This window comes from Tursiops truncatus, chromosome 9 (genome assembly GCF_011762595.2).
Source record: "Tursiops truncatus isolate mTurTru1 chromosome 9, mTurTru1.mat.Y, whole genome shotgun sequence".
NCBI classification, from domain to species: Eukaryota; Metazoa; Chordata; class Mammalia; order Artiodactyla; family Delphinidae; genus Tursiops; species Tursiops truncatus.
The window spans coordinates 83,744,502-83,764,264 of NC_047042.1; the positions used below are offsets into that span (position 1 = coordinate 83,744,502).

The 19,763-nt window shown below is 38.9% G+C and overlaps 1 long non-coding RNA gene across 1 annotated transcript in view; it reads right to left on the reverse strand.

Moving 5' to 3' along the window:
- Positions 1–4,523: 4,523 nt before the first annotated feature.
- Positions 4,524–19,763, reverse strand: part of LOC141279573 (uncharacterized) — a 63,081-nt gene continuing 47,841 nt past the window's right edge. The window contains exon 3 of the long non-coding RNA XR_012334074.1: positions 4,524–4,777. This is a non-coding gene — a long non-coding RNA (uncharacterized lncRNA). The remainder of the gene's footprint in view (positions 4,778–19,763) is intronic.

A 19,763-nucleotide genomic window follows, 5' to 3' on the forward strand; every position in this document is an offset into this window, starting at 1 on the left:
GACATATTTCTTGTTTCCTGAGGTAGGATTGTTTTGCTATAAACTTCCCTCTTAGAACTGCTTTTGCTAAATCTCATAGATTTTTGGATTGTTGTGTTTTCATTTTAATTTGTCTCCAGGTATTTTTTAATTTCCTCTTTGACTTGTTCAGTGATCCATTGGTTGTTTAGTAACATATTGTTTAGCCTCCATGTGTTTGTGTTTTCTGCTGTTGTTTTTCTTTTTTTCATTGTAGTCAATTTCTAATCTCCAACCATTGTGGTCAGGAAAGATCCTTGATATGACTTCAGTTTTCTTAAATTTATTCAGACTTCTTTTGTGGCCTGGCATGTGATCTATCCTGGAGAATGTTCCCCATGCACCTAAAAAGAATGTATATTCCGCTGTTTTGGGGTGTATGTGTGTGTATGTGTGTGTGTGTGTGTATATATATATATATATATATATATATATATATACACATACATACATATAAAGTTCATCTGTCATTTATTTCCTTTTCTGTCTTCATTGCGCTGGCTAGGACTTCCAGTACTATGTTGAGTCATAGTGATGAGAGTGGGCTTCCTGCCTTATTCCCAACCTTAGTGAGAAGGTGTTCAGTCTTTCACTATTAAATATGATCTTCATCAAGTCGAGGAAATTTTCCTCTATTTCAAGCTTTCTTACAGTTTTTACCATGAGTGGGTGTTGAGTTTTGTCAGATATTTTTTCTGAATCAATTGATATGATTATGTGAATTTTATTTTTTAGCCTATTAATATGGTGGAATACATTGATTTTTAATTATTGAACTGGCCCTGCATCCTTGGAATAAACCCTACTTGGTCATGATGTATGTCTTTTTATATATTATTGAGTTCCATTTGCTGATATTTTGTTTTAAAATTTGCATCTATACTCATGAAGGATATTAGTTTGTAGTTTTCTCTCTCTGTGTATGTGTGTGTGTGCATGCGTGAGTGCGTGCTGTCTCTGTCAGGTTTTGACATCAGGGCAATACTGGCCTCAAAATTTGAGTTGAGAAGTATTTCCTCCTCTTTTATTTTCTGGAAGAGCATAGTATTAACTCCTCTTTAAACAACTGGTAGAATTCTGTTTCAAGTTCACTGATTCTTTCCTCTGTCCTCTTCATTCTGCTATTAAGACCGTCTGTTGAGTTTTAAAAGTTAGGTTACTGCATTTTTCTGTCATAAAACTGCCATTCAATTCTTCTTTATATATGTTTTCTGAATCCTTTTTCATTTGCATTAACTTCTCATTGAAGCAGTTATATGATGTCTCAGTTGATTTTTGTGTTAGGTGTGAAGAAAGGATCTAATTTTATTTTTTATGTACAAATACCCAGATTTCCCAGCACTTTTTCATTGAAAAGTACATCCTTTCTCTTTATTTTAGAGTGCCAGCTTAGTCATTAATCAAGCATTCTTACATTCATGGTTCCCTATCCCCATATCCAGATGCTCTATTCTGTTCCATTGATCAAATTGCTTATCTTTTTAGCAATACCATACTTCCTTATTACCATAGTTTTATCATAAATCTTCATGCCTGATAGAGCAAATTCTCTTCCTTTGTTCTTCAAGAATGTTTTTGTGATTCTTGGTTCTTTGCATTTCCTTATAAATTTTGGAACCAGTTTGTCAAGTTACTTTAAAAAAGTTTTGAGATTGCATTGACTCTAGCCAATTTATGGAGAACTGATACCATCAAATTGAGTCTTCTAATACATCAATATTTATTTTTTATTCTTTTTTAACTTTTTTGTTAAATAATTATAGATTCATGGGAAGTTGCAAATATAGTACAAGAGACCCTGTATACCCTTCACCCAGCCTCCCCCAAAAGTAACATCTTACATAACTGTAGTACACTATCAAAACCAGGACATTGACATTGGTGCAATCCATAGAACTTACCCAGATTTCACCAGTTTTACATGCACTCAGTTGTGTGTGTATAGCTCTATGTAATCATATCACAGTCAAGATACAGAACTGTTCCATCACCACAAAGATTCCTGGTGCTGCTCTTTATGGTCACACCCATTCTTTGATTTTTTGATAAAAATTTTAATTTCCTCCACTCAACAATATGTCTTGGAGATCCACCCATGTTAATACATATACCTAATTCTGTTTAAATGCTGAATATAACTTCATAGTACAAATACATCTTAGTATATTTAACCACCCCCCTACTAATGGACTTTTAAATTATTTTCATTTATCCACTATTTTAGACTCCACTGCAGTGACTATCCTAATACTTGCCTCCTCATGCACATATGCAGTTGTTTATCTAGGATAGAAACAGAGGAGTGTAATTACTGAGTTGTAGGATAAGCCCATCTTATATTTCAATAAGCAATGCCAAATTGTCCCTCCAAGTGGCTATACCAATTTATAATACCACCAGCAGTTAGGGAAGGATGAGCACATTGATGAAAATGAATAAAATGGAGAAAGACGGTACAATATTTTTTAAATAAATTATTTTATTTTATTTATTTATTTTTGGCTGCATTGGGTCTTCATTGCTGCGCACGGGCTTCCTCTAGTTGTGGCGAGTGGGGGCTACTCTTTGTTGCGGTGTGTGGGTTTCTCATTGCGGTGGCTTCTCTTGTTGCGGAGCACAGACTCTAGGCATGCGGGCTTCAGTAGTTGTGGTGTGCGGGCTCAGTAGTTGTGGCCTGTAGACTCTAGAGCACAGGCTCAGTAGTTGTGGCGCACGGGCTTAGTTGCTCCGCAGCATGTGGGATCTTCCCAGACCAGGGCTCGAACCCGTGTCCCCTGCACTGGCAGGCAGATTCTAACCACTGCACCACCAGAGAAGCCCAGATGGTACAATTTTAAATAGGATTGTCAGGATGGATCTTACTGAGAAGATGGAATTTGAGTCTAAGGAAAAGAAGGCATATGTGGCTATCTGGGGGAGAGCATTCCAGGCAGAGAGAACAGCCAGTGCAAAGGCTCTGAGGTAGCAGTGTGAGTGTGCTGGCTTGTTTGGAGAACACTGAGGAGACGAGGTTGGATTGTGGTAAGAGAAGGTGCTGACTGTGAAGGGCCTTGGAGGCCAGGGAAAGGTCTTTACTCTGAGTGAAAGGGAGATCATGGCAAGGTTTTGAGCAGAGGAGTGATGTGATCTGACTTTTTTTGTTTGTTTTTAATAAAAAAAACTTCATTGAGACAGAATTTACATACAATAAAAGGCACCCATTTTAACTGTGCAGTTTGATGAATTTTGGTGGTTATGTCATTTGCCCAAACCCAAACACTGAGGACATGGCAGCACTAGTACCTACTGCCAAAGGCCATGCTTGTTCCTCTGTGCCCTCAGAGGCAGTAATGTCCAGGCCCCAGACTGTGGTTTCCTGTCCCAGTGTATCAGGAACGAGTGGGGACTAGGCAGCGGGAAGCCCACCCTGGGGACAACAGCGTGGAGAGGCCTTGAGGGCACAGGAGGGCTGGAACTCCCTACCCTCACCATTTGTGCTGGTACCCATGGGCAAGGCCATCTGCTGAGCCAATTATTTTAGAGATACCCATTTAATTTGTCTCTTACTCTTGCTCTCTAGACAATTTTAGGGAGGAAAGAAAGAAAAGTCTTCTACTCACTAATTTAATTCCCTTTTTTCTACTCTTTTTTTTAATTGTAGAAGAAATGCTTTTCCATTATACAAAACTCAGGTATCATCGAATTATAATACAATAATAACATCCCTTATAATTCTCCCTCCTAAGATAACCGTAAGTTTGATACACAGTCTTCTTTTTTTCCTTATTTACTCATATGCTAATATCTGTTAGAATTATTCATTTATTTTTACAAAAATGTCATGCATAGCATTGTGATTTTTTCCTTCACTTTTAATATCCTTTGGAGCATTTCTTGTGTCAGTGTAAGCAGATCTCACTTTATTTTTGTAAATGGATGCATATTATAACATTGGGTGTTCCACCAATGATTTACCTGGTAGGAAATCTTATTCCTCCCCTTCCTGTTTCATGAGGGAATTTCCACTCCCAGGGTAACAGTATAAATGATTCCACCCCCTAGGTAGGAGTGGTTAATCTCACTGATGAGACTCAGAGTGGTTTATCTCACTGGGCATAAGCGGCCTCACCCTTTCTGGGCTGGCCTGGGAGATGCTCACATGTGGCCTCCTCCCCCATTGAACCTACCAGGGGGCCTCTGCTCCAGCAGGCATGAGACTGAAGTCCTAGGTGGGCCACTCTTGGAGAGTGGAGACAAGAAGGCTCACCTGTGGCCTCACATTTCAGTCACATTCCCCAGAGAAGCTCAATGTGGACTTTGAATTATGACTTTTCCTTAAAAGAAAAGAAAAAGAAAAAACTTCTCTCTCAAGAGGGAGAGAGCAGTATCATTTTTTGCCCACCTCAAATCCCAACATTTCTCCATTCCCCACTGATGGACATTTATGTTTTGTCACAACAAATATTGCCTTTTCCACATTTACTTTTTGTACCTATGCTAATGGGGTTGACAACAACAGGAAAGACTTTTTTTTAAAAGTTATTTGTTTTATTTGTTTATTTTTGGCTGTGTTGAGTCTTTATTGCTGCGCGCAGGCTTTCTCTAGTTGCGGCAAGTGGGGGCCACTCCTCGTTGCGGTGCGCGGGCTTCTCACTGCAGTGGCTTCTCTTGTTGTGGAGCACAGGCTCTAGGCGCACGGGCTTCAGTAGTTGTGGCACACGGGCCCAGTTGCTCCACAGCATTTGGGATCTTCCCGGACCAGGCATCAAACCCGTGTCCCCTGCATTGGCAGACAGATTCTTAACCACTGTGCCACCAGGGAAGTCCCAGGAAAGACATTTTTTGAAAGAAGCTCTCTTTAGAAGTCCTTGAATTGGGACCCAGGATGAGCATTGAGGAGAACCTTCATTATCAACACCAACTATGACAGGCTGGACTGTAAGAGTCTCCTGAGGCACAGAGAAAACTGCATCCCAGGAAGTTTTGTTCATTCAACATTAAGATTGCACCTACAGTGTGCCAGGCACAGTTTTAGGCAGTGGGAATAGAGAAATGGACAAGACATGCAAAGCCCCAGCTTTTGTGGAACCTGCAACACACAAAGAAACAAGCAGTAAACAAGGAAATGTCAGAGTGATAACAGCTACATGGTATGAAACGGGGATGATGAGTCTTAATAATTGAAACTTTTGAGAACATTGTGGAGCTGTTGTAAGAGTATGCTTTCTGGTATAAAATTGTAAAAGCAGCCATAGGCTTTATTTCAGAAATATCTAGTTCTCGAGCCTGTATTACAGTAATTGGTCTGTTGGTAAGTGATTGGTTTTCCATGGTGCTTCCCATGCCATGGTTCATTCAGGAAAGTTGTATCTGAATTTCAGCCACACATGCCCTCAATTCTCTTCCCACTGTACTCTGTACATCTTTTCAAGGCACTTTAGAATTTTATGTATGTATATATATGTTATATATATAAACTATATATATATACCATATATATATTATATTTTATATATATATAGTTTTAAAATAGTTTCTTATTGTTAGTTTTTCTGTGTGTGGTGGGATTCTATTTTGAAAACCTAGAGAGGCCTTGCATCTGGGGAGGGAGGACACAGTAGGGAATGCCAGTTTGGACTAGTGACGTGAGATCAGTCTTAGCCTGGGTGCTTTTTGGTTAAGCACACTTGGTGAGTCCTTCCAACATGAAGTCCAATATCCTTCTGTCTGGGGAAACTGTTTCCTTTGTTATTTGTTTTGTGGTTTTTAAGGTTCTCCTTCCTTCCCTTTCTCTGCTCTCTCTTATTAGAATATTATTTGTCAAATGTGGGCCTCCCTAACTCTTTTTTTTTTTTTTTTTTGCGGTACTTAGGCCTTTCACTGCCGCGGCCGCTCCTGCCGCGGAGCACAGGCTCCGGACGCGCAGGCCCAGCGACCATGGCCCACGGGCCCAGCCGCTCCGCGGCACGTGAGATCCTCCCGGACCGGGGCACGAACCCACGTCCCCCGCATCGCCAGGTGGACCCTCAACCACTGTGCCACCAGGGAAGCCCCCTAACTCATCTTGATGCTTTTTACTGGTTTTCTTTTCACATGTTCCAGTTTCTTGACTTTTTGTTTTACTTTTGCTTAGAACTTTTTACTTTTGCTTAGAACTTTTCATGTTTTACACTGATTTTTTTTTCCATTTTGACAATCACATTTTAAAAAAAATTTTTATTGGAGCATAGTTGATTTACAATGTTGTGTTGGTTTCAGGTGTACAGCAAAGTGAATCAGTTATACCTATACATATATCCACTTTCTTTTTTTGACAATCACATTTTTATTTACTGAATGTTCTTTCATGTTCTCTGATGTCTCTTTTTTATGGGATCCTTTTTTTGTTTCATGGATTAAATATCCCCTCAATCTCTCTGAAATGCCAGATGTTCTTTTCCAGTTCTAGATTTTTCACTTTATTATTTGTTTCTTCTGGGTACTTTTTTCCTGTTAATTCTGGTCATTTCCTTCCAGGTTGCATATTTTCCTCAAAGTTGGTGATCCTTGCCCGCTGTTCCATTTTGTCCTGAAAATTTCCATTTCAGTAGTTTTTATCTAAAAGCAAAAAGTCTTCACATCTGCATTGATAGCCAAAAATGTTTTTATGGGTTCTTCACCCTTAAAGTACACTGTTCTTTCATTACTAACGGTGATGTGTTTAATCACTCTTTGGAATCCTCTCACCAAAGGAAGGCCTTCTTTTGCTCTTGTAAATAACCCCAGATGATATACTCATTTGCATGTTCGAGTACAGTCTGGATTCTGCAACAGCTGGCAGAGTGGGTGAGGAGTGGTTCCCCACCCACTCATGGTCAGCAGTTAAAAGCTCTGTTTGGGTCCACCTGCCAGAGAGAGTTGCCCTGCACCAGCATCTGTCCAGACCCTGTGATCCTGGTCACTTTAGTTTCTGGTTGTTCTGGTAGTTCCTGAAAAGCACACCTGGTTCATTTGCATCCTGGGTAATAGCCCCCTCTGCTTCAAACAGGCCATTTCATCAGGAGTTTGGCAAGATGATCTTTATAGGCTGAGGTTAGGTACGTATAAGCCCAGATCTCCAAAGAGGGACCGTCCTTCCTGGGAACAGGAATTGTAGCATGTTGAGGGTGCCATCTGTATGGTGAAGGGAAGAAGTTGTTCCAAAGCACATTCTATACCTTCATATTCTAATCTCGCTTATAGTCAAGAATTATACTCTTAGTAGAGTTTGATTTGGGGGGAAGAAAGATTAAGAAAAAAGAGGGAATAAGAGCCCTGAGTATGAGACACGGGCACAGTCACACCAGCAACTTTTACTTGGCTAATTGGTATTTCTTTATCCAGGATAATTCTAAATGATAATTCTCCTTACTAGATTATTAAATTCAGGCAAATCTGCTTCTATCTGAAAGGCTTAGGAGTCGCAAGCCTTCGATTATTCTGTAACTAAATGCATTACTTATAATAAAAATAGAGATGAACTAGTAATCCTCATTTCAGCTTTAAAACACGAAAAGGTCTTAAATGATTAAGAACCCTAATCCAGCAAGTAAAATTGGATGGATGCCAAGGTTTTAGATTTGAGAAGATGAGAGTTCAGGTGAGTAACATTCCAGGCTTTTACGATACAAATCTCCCTATTGGAGTAAAGAGATAAGGACAATATTAACACTTGTATAACCAGTGACAGCGTACATGAATGCATCTGTTCTGTAATTATTGTGTTGCTCTATACCTATTCTTAAAGGGTGTTAAAGCATTTACAAGAATCTGATATATTAGATGTTGAAAAATGTAAGTTGTAATCAACATTTAAGTATCTGTGGAGCTCTTATTTTCATATTTCTTTGTTTTTTATTTTTTGTTAAGTGCATAAATACTTCGAGGAATTTTAAATGTTTACAAAATAATACACTAGATTTTGCAGGATAATAAAATGGGTACTAGATGAAGCACTACCAATAAAGTGCATTCCTCAGTGAGAGAAACATCCCTCCCTCCCCCAGCCTCTGCATATTCTGCTTTGAGAGCTCTCTCTGATTACACCAAACCATTTATGTTATTTTGCTATGAGAAAAAGAGAATCCTACAGAGGGAGGACAAGACCAGAATCAAGAGTGATAAATTTTGTCTCATTATAAAATCCTCTCCATGGCTATGTTTCTCTCTACCCCACATTAAACTCGTGACCCTTCTCCCTGGTTCTCAGGTGGCAATTTCTTCAATGTGTTTGGAACTCTACCTAGAAAAGCAGACTGGATCATGTCCCCAAACAACTTTTATATGCACAATAGGCCTTTACCAAACAGTAATAAGAAAATTACTTTTAATTAATCGTGTTGTCCCTTTATATTATTTCTCTTCACAGAAGAAAACTAAATAACAACAAAACCCCCAAACTACTCTAGATAGAAAAATTTAAAAACATTGAGTTTTTGAAAAATTTGAGTAATTCTTTTTTTTTGCGGTATGCGGGCCTCTCACTGCTGTGGCCTCTCCCGTTGCGGAGCACAGGCTCCGGACGCGCAGGCTCAGCGGCCATGGCTTACGGGCCCAGCCGCTCCGCGGCATGTGGAATCCTCCCGGACCGGGGCACGAACCTGCGTCCCCTGAATCGGCAGGCGGACTCTCAACCACTGCGCCACCAGTGAAGCCCTTGAGTTCTATTGTGAGGTTTTTTGTTTTGTTTTGTTTTGGCCACGCAGCTTTTGGGATCCTAGTTCCCCGACCAGGAATCGAACCTGGGCCGTTAGCAGTGAGAGCATGGAGTCCTAATCACTGGACTGCCAGGGAATTCCCAGAGTTCTATTTTTGAACTCAGAAAGATCCTATGTACTCAAAGTAAGTTAAAATTTAGATGGAAGGAGATACATGGACTTTCACACTAACAGTAATAATGAAGAAGACGATGAATATGCTTGGAGGCTTGCTCTGTGCAAGCTTTATTTTAGGTCTTACCTGAGCCTCACTGGGTGGGCACCACTGTGGTTCCCATTTTGCAAATGGGGAAACTAACTTGCAGAGGTGGGCCGTTGCTCATGTTCACCCAGACATAGACCTTCTCTTGGTCAAGAGTACAGAAAGTAATTTGTTCTTTAAACTTCTATTTGCCTGTTATGTGAGTCTGGTAAAACCATGTAATATTTGAGTTAAATACAAATAAGAAAGTGTTGAATAGAAACGTCATTGTTATGAGGGTGCTCCATAGCTCCCAAGGATAGTAAATCCCAATGGCTTGAAGAAAATGTCACTAAAGGGTTAAAAAGCTGACTTAGCTGACTTTTCTGTTTCAGGTACAATTTTATGTAGGTAGTGATGGTCTTCATAGCCTGGGATAGAAAGCATCTGGCATTATGCCCAGAACTTGCCAACCCTTCAAGTATTAGGAGAAAAATTATGGTTTAGGTTAATTTGGGATCTTGGCTGGTGGCCACGGCTTATATAGCTTCTGAACTGAGAGCGGGGGAGGGATGAGCTGAATTTCACTCCACCTCCTTCCTTTAGTAAAAGGAGTGTGTGAGGAGAAGGGAAAGGGATGGTACTAATCAAAGAAAAAGTGCATATTATTAAAAGGAGCAAAATCAGGACCTCAATTAGCAGGTCCCTGGAGGGGCCTAGGCATGCTGCAGGGGACACCGAAAGAAACAGGAAGTAGAAGATGGTTGGTGAGACAGAGGCGGATCCCAAGTGGAGGAGGGGGATGCTGGCTCACGGGAAAGTCGCTAGGAGTTGGCTCAGCTCTCCTCCTAGGCAAACCGGAGGGGGGCCAGTGTCCTCAAAGAGGCTTCCTCTCCCGGAGCTGGAGAGTTTAAAGGCCTAGAGTAGAGTGACACTGAAGGCCCCAGACGGCGGTGTCTCCCCCATCGCAATGCAGGTACTAACTGGTATACGAGGTGGAAACTTCCAGTATTATCACCCCAAACAAAGATTTTAATATTGAATAAACTATTTCAAATGGGAATTATATAGGCAGGGGCTATCCCCCGCAAATCCCAGGCAGCAAAAATAAATTAGAGGCCTCAACCAGGTCCTAGCCAGAAGCTGAACCTGGTGGGCCTCTGTGCTTAAATAAATAAATGGATGGATGAATGAATGAATGAATAAATGGAGGAGAAGGAGGAAGGAAGGAAGGAAGGAAGGGAGGAAGGGAGGGAGGGAGGGAGGGAGAGAGGGAGGGAGGAAGCCCTTATTTGTACTTGTCGATTTCTGTGGTAACTCCATAGATACTCCCATCATGGCAGGTTTCGAACTACCAATGTGAAGTCACTGCACAGAGTTGATAAGAGATACAAAGCAGTGACCCTCTTGGGCCAGTATCAGCCAGCCGCAGCCCACCACTGAGTCTGCCCTAACTCAGGAGTCTGGTTTGTCCTCATCCATAAAGCAAAGACAACTATAATAAGGTGACTCTGTGTCCCTCCCCCTCCACTGATTACACATTCACCACAGAATGCAAAACTGGAGCTTGATGTGCTTTGGAAATTTGGGTGTTAATCAAAACTTTCCATAAATGTTGTGAAATTCTTTGGTTGTTTTATATTAAATAAAACTTTGGCAGGGTTTCAAATGTGTCTGAAAATTACTTGTAAAGTTATTAGGAGGATAACAAAATGTAATTTAAATATAATTTTACTACCAAAACATGTTAATTGGGCTTCCCTGGTGGCGCAGTGGTTGAGAGTCCGCCTGCCGATGCAGTGGACATGGGTTCGTGCCCCGGTCCGGGAAGATCCCACATGCCGCGGAGCGGCTGGGCCCGTGAGCCATGGCCGCTGAGCCTGCGCGTCCGGAGCCTGTGCTCCGCAACGGGAGAGGCCACAGCAGTGAGAGGCCCGCGTACCGCAAAAAAAAAAAAAAAAAAAAAAAGTTAATTAAAGTATGCTAATGTCTTTTGAGTAGTTCTTGTGGAATATCAACAGTGTTTTAAAGCTGTTTACCTACACAAATTGTTCCAATGACATTTCTGGATCAAAAGTCCTAAAAATCCGTGATAATTCTGGTTATTAATTTGGTGATAGCTGCTGATACCTTTAGAGTTAATGCAACATTGAGACAGTAAATACTTATTTAAAGACCTTATAAAAATGGGAGTTCAGCATTAAACTTATCTGTCCTAAAAGAGAAATAATGTACTGATTCCCATAAAAATAGAATTAAATGAGAGTCAAAGTCTCAGAGTCCTAACTGGTCTGTTTTTCTCATTATTACCTCACTGCACCCATTTATTCTCTTTCTTCTCTGCTTTGCACCATGACCTGAGAGCTGGACTCTGTGATTGCATCACCAAGCTCCTCTGCAACAGCTTCTGGTTGACTTTGGCAAATGGGAAGCAAGAGATTGTGGGGCAGGAGGGAAAAGTCTGGATACTTCTTCCCCCTTCCTTCCTTGCTTTGGAGTCACATCTTGGGCAGTAAGTGGATCCTTCCATGAAAACATTTCCCACTGGGTGAACTTCTTCCCCAGTGACATTGTTTTCTCCCTTTGTCTCTTCCTTCCGAGGGATTCTAGTGGCTCCATGCTGCTGCTAGTCTCTGGGGCCCTGGCTTTGCTTCATTTGTTCCTGTAACCCTGCCCACCCCTCTAAAATCTCCCCCTCACTCCGGTCTCTTCATTTGAACCATCTGGAGTGAATTCTTCTTTCTGCCGAGATCCTGCCCTGATACATTCATATTATGTTCTTTCAGTTGTATTTTCTATTAATTGCGAATGTAGTTCTAAGAACAGTTATTCCGTGTGTTTCCATTAATCGCGAATGTAGTTCTAAGAACAGTTATTCCATGTGTTTGTGTTTTCTACCATGTGCCTTTTGAAGAGATTTATTTAAAGCCTTGTACGGTATGAGCAGCAGCCAGTCATACCAGATGCTGACTTGTATGATGTTCTAGTACATTCTGGGTGAATATTAGCCCTTTTTGGTACAATAAAACCTAATTCCAAGATATTGGGATTGAAAGGAAATAAATAAAAAATAACTGATGAGGTCTAAAAGTAAATGCATTAGCTTATTCTGCAGCAAGCCAATGGCCTTCAGTCTTTATTCTGTTATTTCCTCTGTTTGAAATGGTTTTTCTATTAAAACTGACTTTCCCACTGCTGTCTTTTTGAGATGTGGCAAATTTACAAACCCAGGCCCCAGAATTAGAAAAAAAATATCGTAGAGCAGTGGTACCCAAACTTTAGTGAGCAATGGGGTCATCTAGAGAACTTGTTAGGACAAGGACTGCTGGGCCCATCCCCAGAGTTTCTGATTCAGTATGTGGTATAATAAGAGACATATGTGGTCATTGTCCCTAGTTCCTGGCACAGAGCTCCTAAAACCCCTGGAGTTTCCTGAGCGGTAGGAGTGTCTTGCGTTTTTTGTAAGGAGCCCCTGTTGAGTACACCAGCATTTATGCTAGTGAGGTGATAGGATGGGGCCCCTACGTAGCCTCAGGATGGGGTTGGTCACCAGAAAGATCAAGCAATTAGAGGGCTGGAACTTTCAGCCCCATCCACTGACCTCTGGGAAGTACGGGTGGGGGGAGGAGCTACAGATTAAGCTGCATACAAACTCTTGAACAAGAAGATTTGATGAGCTTCCAGACTGGTGGACCCATCCACATGCTAGGAGGGAGGTGCACCCCAACTCCATGGGACAGAAGCTCTGCATTAGGGACCCTCTCAGACCTCGCCTGTGTACCCCTTCATCTGGATGTTCATCTGCATCCTATATAATATCCTTTATAATAAACCAGTAAATGTAAGAAAATGTTTCCCTGGGCTTTGTGAGCCATTCGAGGCAATTATCAAACCCAAGGAGGGGGTTGCAGGAACTCAGATTTATAGCCAGTTGGTCAGAAGCACAGGTGACAACCTGGACTTGTAATTGGTGTCTAATCGGTGTCTGAAGTCTGGACTGAGCCCTTAACCCGTGGAGTCTGACAGTGTCTCTAGGTAGATGGTGTCAGAATTGAGGTAAATTTATAGGACACACAGTCTGTGTCCCCTAGAATTGGAGGATTGTTTGGTGGTATTGGAAAACACACCAGAAGTAGGTCTGAGGTAAGGCCTGAGGATCTGGCATGTTTCCAGGTGATGCTGATGTTGCTGGTCCAGGGACACACTTTGAGAACCACTGCAGTAAATAATTTGGGTCATATAACAGATGGTTGTCTGGTGGCCCTTCAGATTATTCTCCATTTTACAGTTTATATTGGTGCTCTTTGCTGCTTGTGAGAGAAGGGGAGATAATAAATCAGCTAGAAAACATTTGTTTTGCCCTACGTATTAAGCACCTTTCTCAAGACTTTTACCTCTCATGCCTTATTTTATGTTCACAGTGTAAAGAATCCTGGGTAGACAGCTGTGTCCTTTCCCAAACTTTCTAATGGGTTTTCTTTCAGTTTCCCAAAGTAGTGACTCTATATTTTCCAGATATATAGATGCAGCTTATTATAAAAGAGCTAATTCATCTGCAGTTACGAAGACATATTTGAATGATTTAATTCCTTATTGGAGATGGTCTGTTTCCATTGTCAGGGAGAATGGGTCAGGGAATAAATCAAATAAATACATTTTAGTGCCTAACAACTTTTGTACTCCCTTACTAGCCTCAAAGTGCAGGGGGAACTAAGGAAAAACACAGTATTTCAAAGAAAATAGTAGCTACGTTGTTGTAACACTAGATGGACTTCTGTCAAAGCAAGATACCCATAAATCTAGAGGCTTCTTTTTATTGAGAATAGAATATTCCATACCAAAATAACTGAGTTTAACCCCACATTATAGTTATTGTTGAATATATTAGGAAACTTAAGATAGAAAACTAAGGCAAAGAAAAAGCTCATAAATTTTAACTAAATCATAAACCCTTTAGGAGTTTTCACATTCAAAGTCAGCTCACAGCCAGAGGATACTAGAAAGGTAGTCAGGTTCTCAACCTGACTCCCATCTGGGAAGATGGATTAAGTTGCTATATCTGGGCCCATGGCCCAGCCAACATACATTAAGACTAGATTTATTTGAGTTACTTTAAAAATATTGATTTCAACACTCTTTGACATAGTCATAGCAATATTTTTTTTAGATCTGTCTCCTAAGGCAAAGGAAACAAAAGCAAAAATAAACAAATGGGACCAAATTAAACTTAAAGGCTTTTGCACAGCAAAGGAAACCATTGACAAAACAAAAAGCCTACTGAATGGGAGAAAATATTTGCAAATGATATCACCGATAAGGGGTTAATATCCAAAATATATAAACAGCTCATACAACTGAATATCAAAAAGACAAACAACCGCTAAAAAATGGGAAAAAGGACTGAAAAGACATTTTCCCAAAGAAGACATACAGATGGCCAATAGGCACATGAAAAGATGCTCAACATTGCTAATCATCAGAGAAATGCAAATCAAAACCACAATGAGATATCACCTCACATCTGTCAGAATGGCTATAATCAATAAGACCACAAATAAAAATGTTGGCAGGGATGTGGAGAAAAGGGAACCCACGTACACTTTTGGTAAATTGGTGCAGCAACTGTGGTATGGAGTTTCCTAAGAAAACCAAAAATAGAACTACCATATGATCCAGCAATCCCACTCCTTGGGTATAAATCCAAAGAAAACAAAAACTCTAATTCAAAAAGATACTTGCACCCCAATGTTCATAGCAGCACTATTTACAGTAACCAAGATATGGAAGCAATCTAAGTGTCCATCAACAGATGAATGGATAAAGAAGAAGTGGTATATACATACAGTAGAATACTACTCAGCCATAAAAAAGAATGAAAATTTGCCATTTGCAACAACATGGATGGACCTAGAGAATATTATGCTTAGTGAAATAAGTCAGACAGAGAAAGGCAATACTGTATGTTATCTAAAAAATAGAATGAATGAATATAACATGAAAGGACTCACAGATATAGATAACAAACTAGTGGTTATCAATGTGGAGAGGGAAGAGGGAGGGGAAACGTAGGGGTATGGGATTAAGAGGTACAAACTACTATGTATAAAATAATTAAGCTATGAAGATATATTGTATAGCACAGGGAATATAGCCAATATTTGATAATAACTTGAAATGAAGTATAATCTATAAAAATTTTGAATCACTGTGTTGTACACTTGAAACTAATATAATATTATAAATCGTATATATATAGCTTTAAATTGTCATCCCATCCTGAACGACTCATGGTGGTCATTGGCGGATAGAAAGGCAGTCCTAAAGTTGAAGCCTCGTATTATAAGCACAATAGTGGCACGCAGGTGAGCCAGGTAGGGGAGCAAATTCAGCACTAATATTACTCCAGGGAAGGTAACTAAGGCATTTTTAACTGGAAACAATACTCTCTCAAGTTCCTTCCCCTACAACTTGACTTGAGGTTACGAGAGTTTCTCTTCACCTAGTAAGAGCCCTCATGCTTTCAATGCAGGCACTATGCTCAGTCAGTATCTACCCCAATTCTCCTCCTTGATGTGATTATTAGGTAGTTCTCTTTCTATACATATACAAGCATCATTTGCATGTTTAAAATAAACTCACTCTGGTAGTGTGAGCTTCCCCTGCTGAGCAGAACACATAAATATGTGCCTGCAGGGAAAAATAAATGCTTCTTGATGTAAATGGAACAAAAAGAGGGAAAATGGTGTGGAAATTTCACTGCTGCCTGGTACTCTGTTTATATTCAGGCAAGGCAAGTTTATGAAACACATAGAGCCAAATCCAAGGCTGAGTTTGAACTGGCATGATCTGAATGCAGGCACTTTGTTGCTGTCTAATCTATATCACCTAGCTCTGATATCGAGAAGTGTTTACGTGACGTTTTTAACCCTTAAAGTACGCTAGTATTGCACTGCCAGTGTCAATACTAAAAATAATAATAATATGCACGCAACAGGTCTTTGGAATCTTCTTACTAAAAGAAAGCATTCTGCAGCTCTTTTATGTAAATTCTAAATAATATATCTGTAAATCCGAGGACACTGTGGTTTCTGTTACAATCAGTGCCAGGCTAACTCTTCAATAATTTTTCAGTTCTGTGGTCAAGGAGAAGTTCTCTTCATTACACATTTCAGCTGGCAATGTCAAGATAAAGAGATGCCTTTTTGAAAGGGCCTGCATGGGTCTGTCTGATGGAAGAACTTACCTGCCATGATATCCATTGGAACTACAAGATCTTTTTTTTCTTTTAAGTCATGCACTTGTTTTAATTAGTGTGGGTAGATTCTGGTAAGCATGCCTGCTTCATCTGAGTACCAGGTATGAAAGGAACTCATTGAAGTGGTACATTATAAGTGCCACAGAGAGAGAGCTAGAGAGACACAGAGCTCTATATATCTATATCTATATCTATATCTATATCTATATATATCTATATCTAGAGACATTTATTATGAGGAATTGGCTCACTCAGTAACGGAGGTTGAGAAGTCCCATGATATACCAAAAGCAAGCTGGAGGCCCAGGAAAGCTGATGGTATAATTCCAGTCTGAGTGAGAACCTGGAGAGCCAATGGTGAAAATCCCAGTCAAAGGGCAGGAGAAGACCAATGTCCCAGCTCAGCAGGCAGGCAGGAAGAAAGAGGGGTGAGTTCTTCCTTTCTCTACCTTTTGTTCTGTTTGGGCTTTCAGTGGATTAAAGGATACCCACCCACATTGGGGAAGGCAATCTACCTTAGTGAGCCCACCAATTCAAATGCTAACTTCATCTGGAAACATCCTCACAGACTCAGAAATAATGTTTAATCTGGGCATTTCATGGCACAGTCAAGTTGACACATAAAATTAATCACCATAGTGTCCTTCAAAACTGAAAATGAAATAAAGTGATTCCCAGATAAACAGAGCCTGAGAGAATTGATATTAGAACTGCCTTATACTAATACTAAGGAAGTCCTTCAAGCTGAAAAGAAATGATGCCAGACAGAAATTCAAATCCAAAGGAAGGAATGAAGAACACAAAAAGTGATAAGTCTGTGGGTAAATGTAAATAATTGTATAAATTTTTCTTTTTCTTTTTTTCTCATTATTTAAGAGACATAAGATTGTTTAAAGCAATAACTAACATTGTGTTTTGGGGTTTATAACATATATAGATGTAATAGCATATTTATATGCTATATCTATATCTATATATGTTATAAACTATAAATATAAATACATAAAATGTAAACATATTAAATATAAATATATAAACAGCATCTATAGATATACAGATGTAAGGAGGGAGAAGGAAATGGAGCTATAGTGTAGCAAAGTTTCTGTTTTACAAGAATAACCTAAATATTAATCTGAAGTAGATTGTGATCAATTAAAATGCATACTGTAATCCCTACAGAAACCACTAAGAAGATAATTCAAAATGTATAGTTAAATCAACAGAACAATTAAAAGGGTACGCTAAGATTTTTACTTAACATAAAAGAAGACAATAAGGAGGAACAGAGTAACAAAAAAGGTTTAGACATGCAGATAACAAATAGAAAAATACCAGGTGTAAATCCAACCACATCAATAATTACATTAAATGTGAATGAACTAAATACTCCAGTCAAAAGGCAGGTATTGTCAGAATGGATAAAATAGCAAGATGTAACTATGTTCTGACTATAAAATCACACTTCAGATTCAAAGACACAAATGGCTTGAAAGAAATATAATAGAAAAATATATACTATGCAAACAGGAATCATAAGAAAGCTGGAATAGCTAGCTATATTAATATCTGGAGGAAATTGGTAACTTTAAACACCTGTATTAAAAAAGAAGGTCTCAAATCAATAATCTAAGCTTCAATTTTAGTAAACTGGAAAAAGACAAGTAAAGTCAACCTAAAGCAAGCATAAGGATATATATAATAAAGATTTGAGTGGAGATCAGTGAAACAGAAAAAAAAATTAGAAAAAAATCAGTAGATACAAAAGTTGTTTCTTTGAAAAGCTCAACAAAATTGATAAACTTTAGCTAGACTAAGAAAAAAAAAAAAAAGACCAAGATTACCAAAATCAGGAGTTTAAAAAAAGAATCACCAATGTCAACCCTACAAAAATAACAAGGATTATAAGAGAATGTTCTGGACAACTTTGTACCAACAATTAGATAACTTAATTTCATGAAATGGTAAATTTCTAGAAGGACACAAACTATCAAAATTGACTAACAGATAAACAGAAAGGCTGAACAGACCTATAACAAAGATACTAAATTTGTAATTAAAAATCTTCCTACAAACAAAGCTTAGGCCCAGATGGCTTCGCTGGTGGATTCTATCAAATATCTAAAGATGGAATAATGTCAATCTCATACAAACTCTTTCAGCAAATAGAGGAGGAGGAAACACTTTCCAACACATTCTGAGTCTAGTATTACCTCAATAACAAAGTCAGAAAAAGACATGATAAGAAAAGAAAACCACAGAACAATATCCTTAATTAAAACAGACATAAAATTCCTTAACAAAATATTAGCAAACCAAATCCAAAAACCTATGAAAAGTATTATACACCATGACCAGGTGTGATTTATTCCAGGAATGAAGGTGGATCTAACATCCAAAAATCAATTTATGTAATAATACACTATACTAATAGAACAGAGGACAAAACCCACATAATCACTTAAATAGAAACAAAAAAACAAACATTTGACAAAAGCCAAAAACTATTTATGATAAAAACTCTCAACAAAATAGGAATAGAGGGGAACATCCTCAGCCTTATAAAACAGGCATCTACAAAAAAGCTACAGCTAGCATTATTTTTAATGATGAAAGAATGAATGCTTTCTCTCTAATATAAGAGATAAGGCAAGAACATCTGCTCTCGCCACCCCTATTCAACATTGTACTGGAGAAATGGAATAACGCCAGAAAAATAAATTTAAAGGCATACAGGTTGAAAGGAAGATGTTAGAGTCTTTATTCCCAGATGACATAATCCTATATGGAGAAAATCCTAAAGGGTCAACAAAAAAACTTGCTAGAACTAATAAGTGAGTTTAGCATGTATGCAGAATACAAGATCAAGATAAAAATCAATTGTATTTCTATATGTCAGCAACAAATAATCCAAAACCAAAATTTAAAAATTCTTTTCACAGTAGTATTGAAATGAATAAAATGCATAGGAATAAATTTAATAAAAGACAAGTACACTGAAAATTAGAAAGCACTGCTAAGATAAGAAAGAAGAACTACACAAGTGGAGAGACATTTTATGTTCATGAATTGGAAGACTCAGAATTAACAGGTGGCAATTGTCCCCCAAATGATCTATAGGTTCAATGCAATCCCTATCCAAATCCTAGGAAGCATTCTAATAGAAATTGGCAAGCTGTTCCCAAAATGTATTATGGAATGCAAAGAGCCTGAAATAGCCAAAACGATTTTGTAAAGTAAGAACACGATTTTATGTACTTGATTTTAAAACTTACTATAAAGGGACAGCTTGGGTGGTTTTAGTGTAAGGATATAGATATCAATGAAGCAGGGTTGAGAGTCAGAATTAAGAAATAAATCCTTATATTATGGTTAATTGATTTTCCACAAAGGTGCCCAGGCAACAGAATAGGGGAAAGAATAGTTTTTTCAACAAGTGGTCCCGAGGGAAAAGAGAAAAACACTCTTAACCCACAGCACACAGAAGTCAACTTAAAATGAGATGACAGAGCTAAATATAAGAACTGAAACTATAAAATTCTAGAAGAACACATTGAAGAAAATCTTTGTGACCTTGGATTCAGCAAAGATTTCTTTG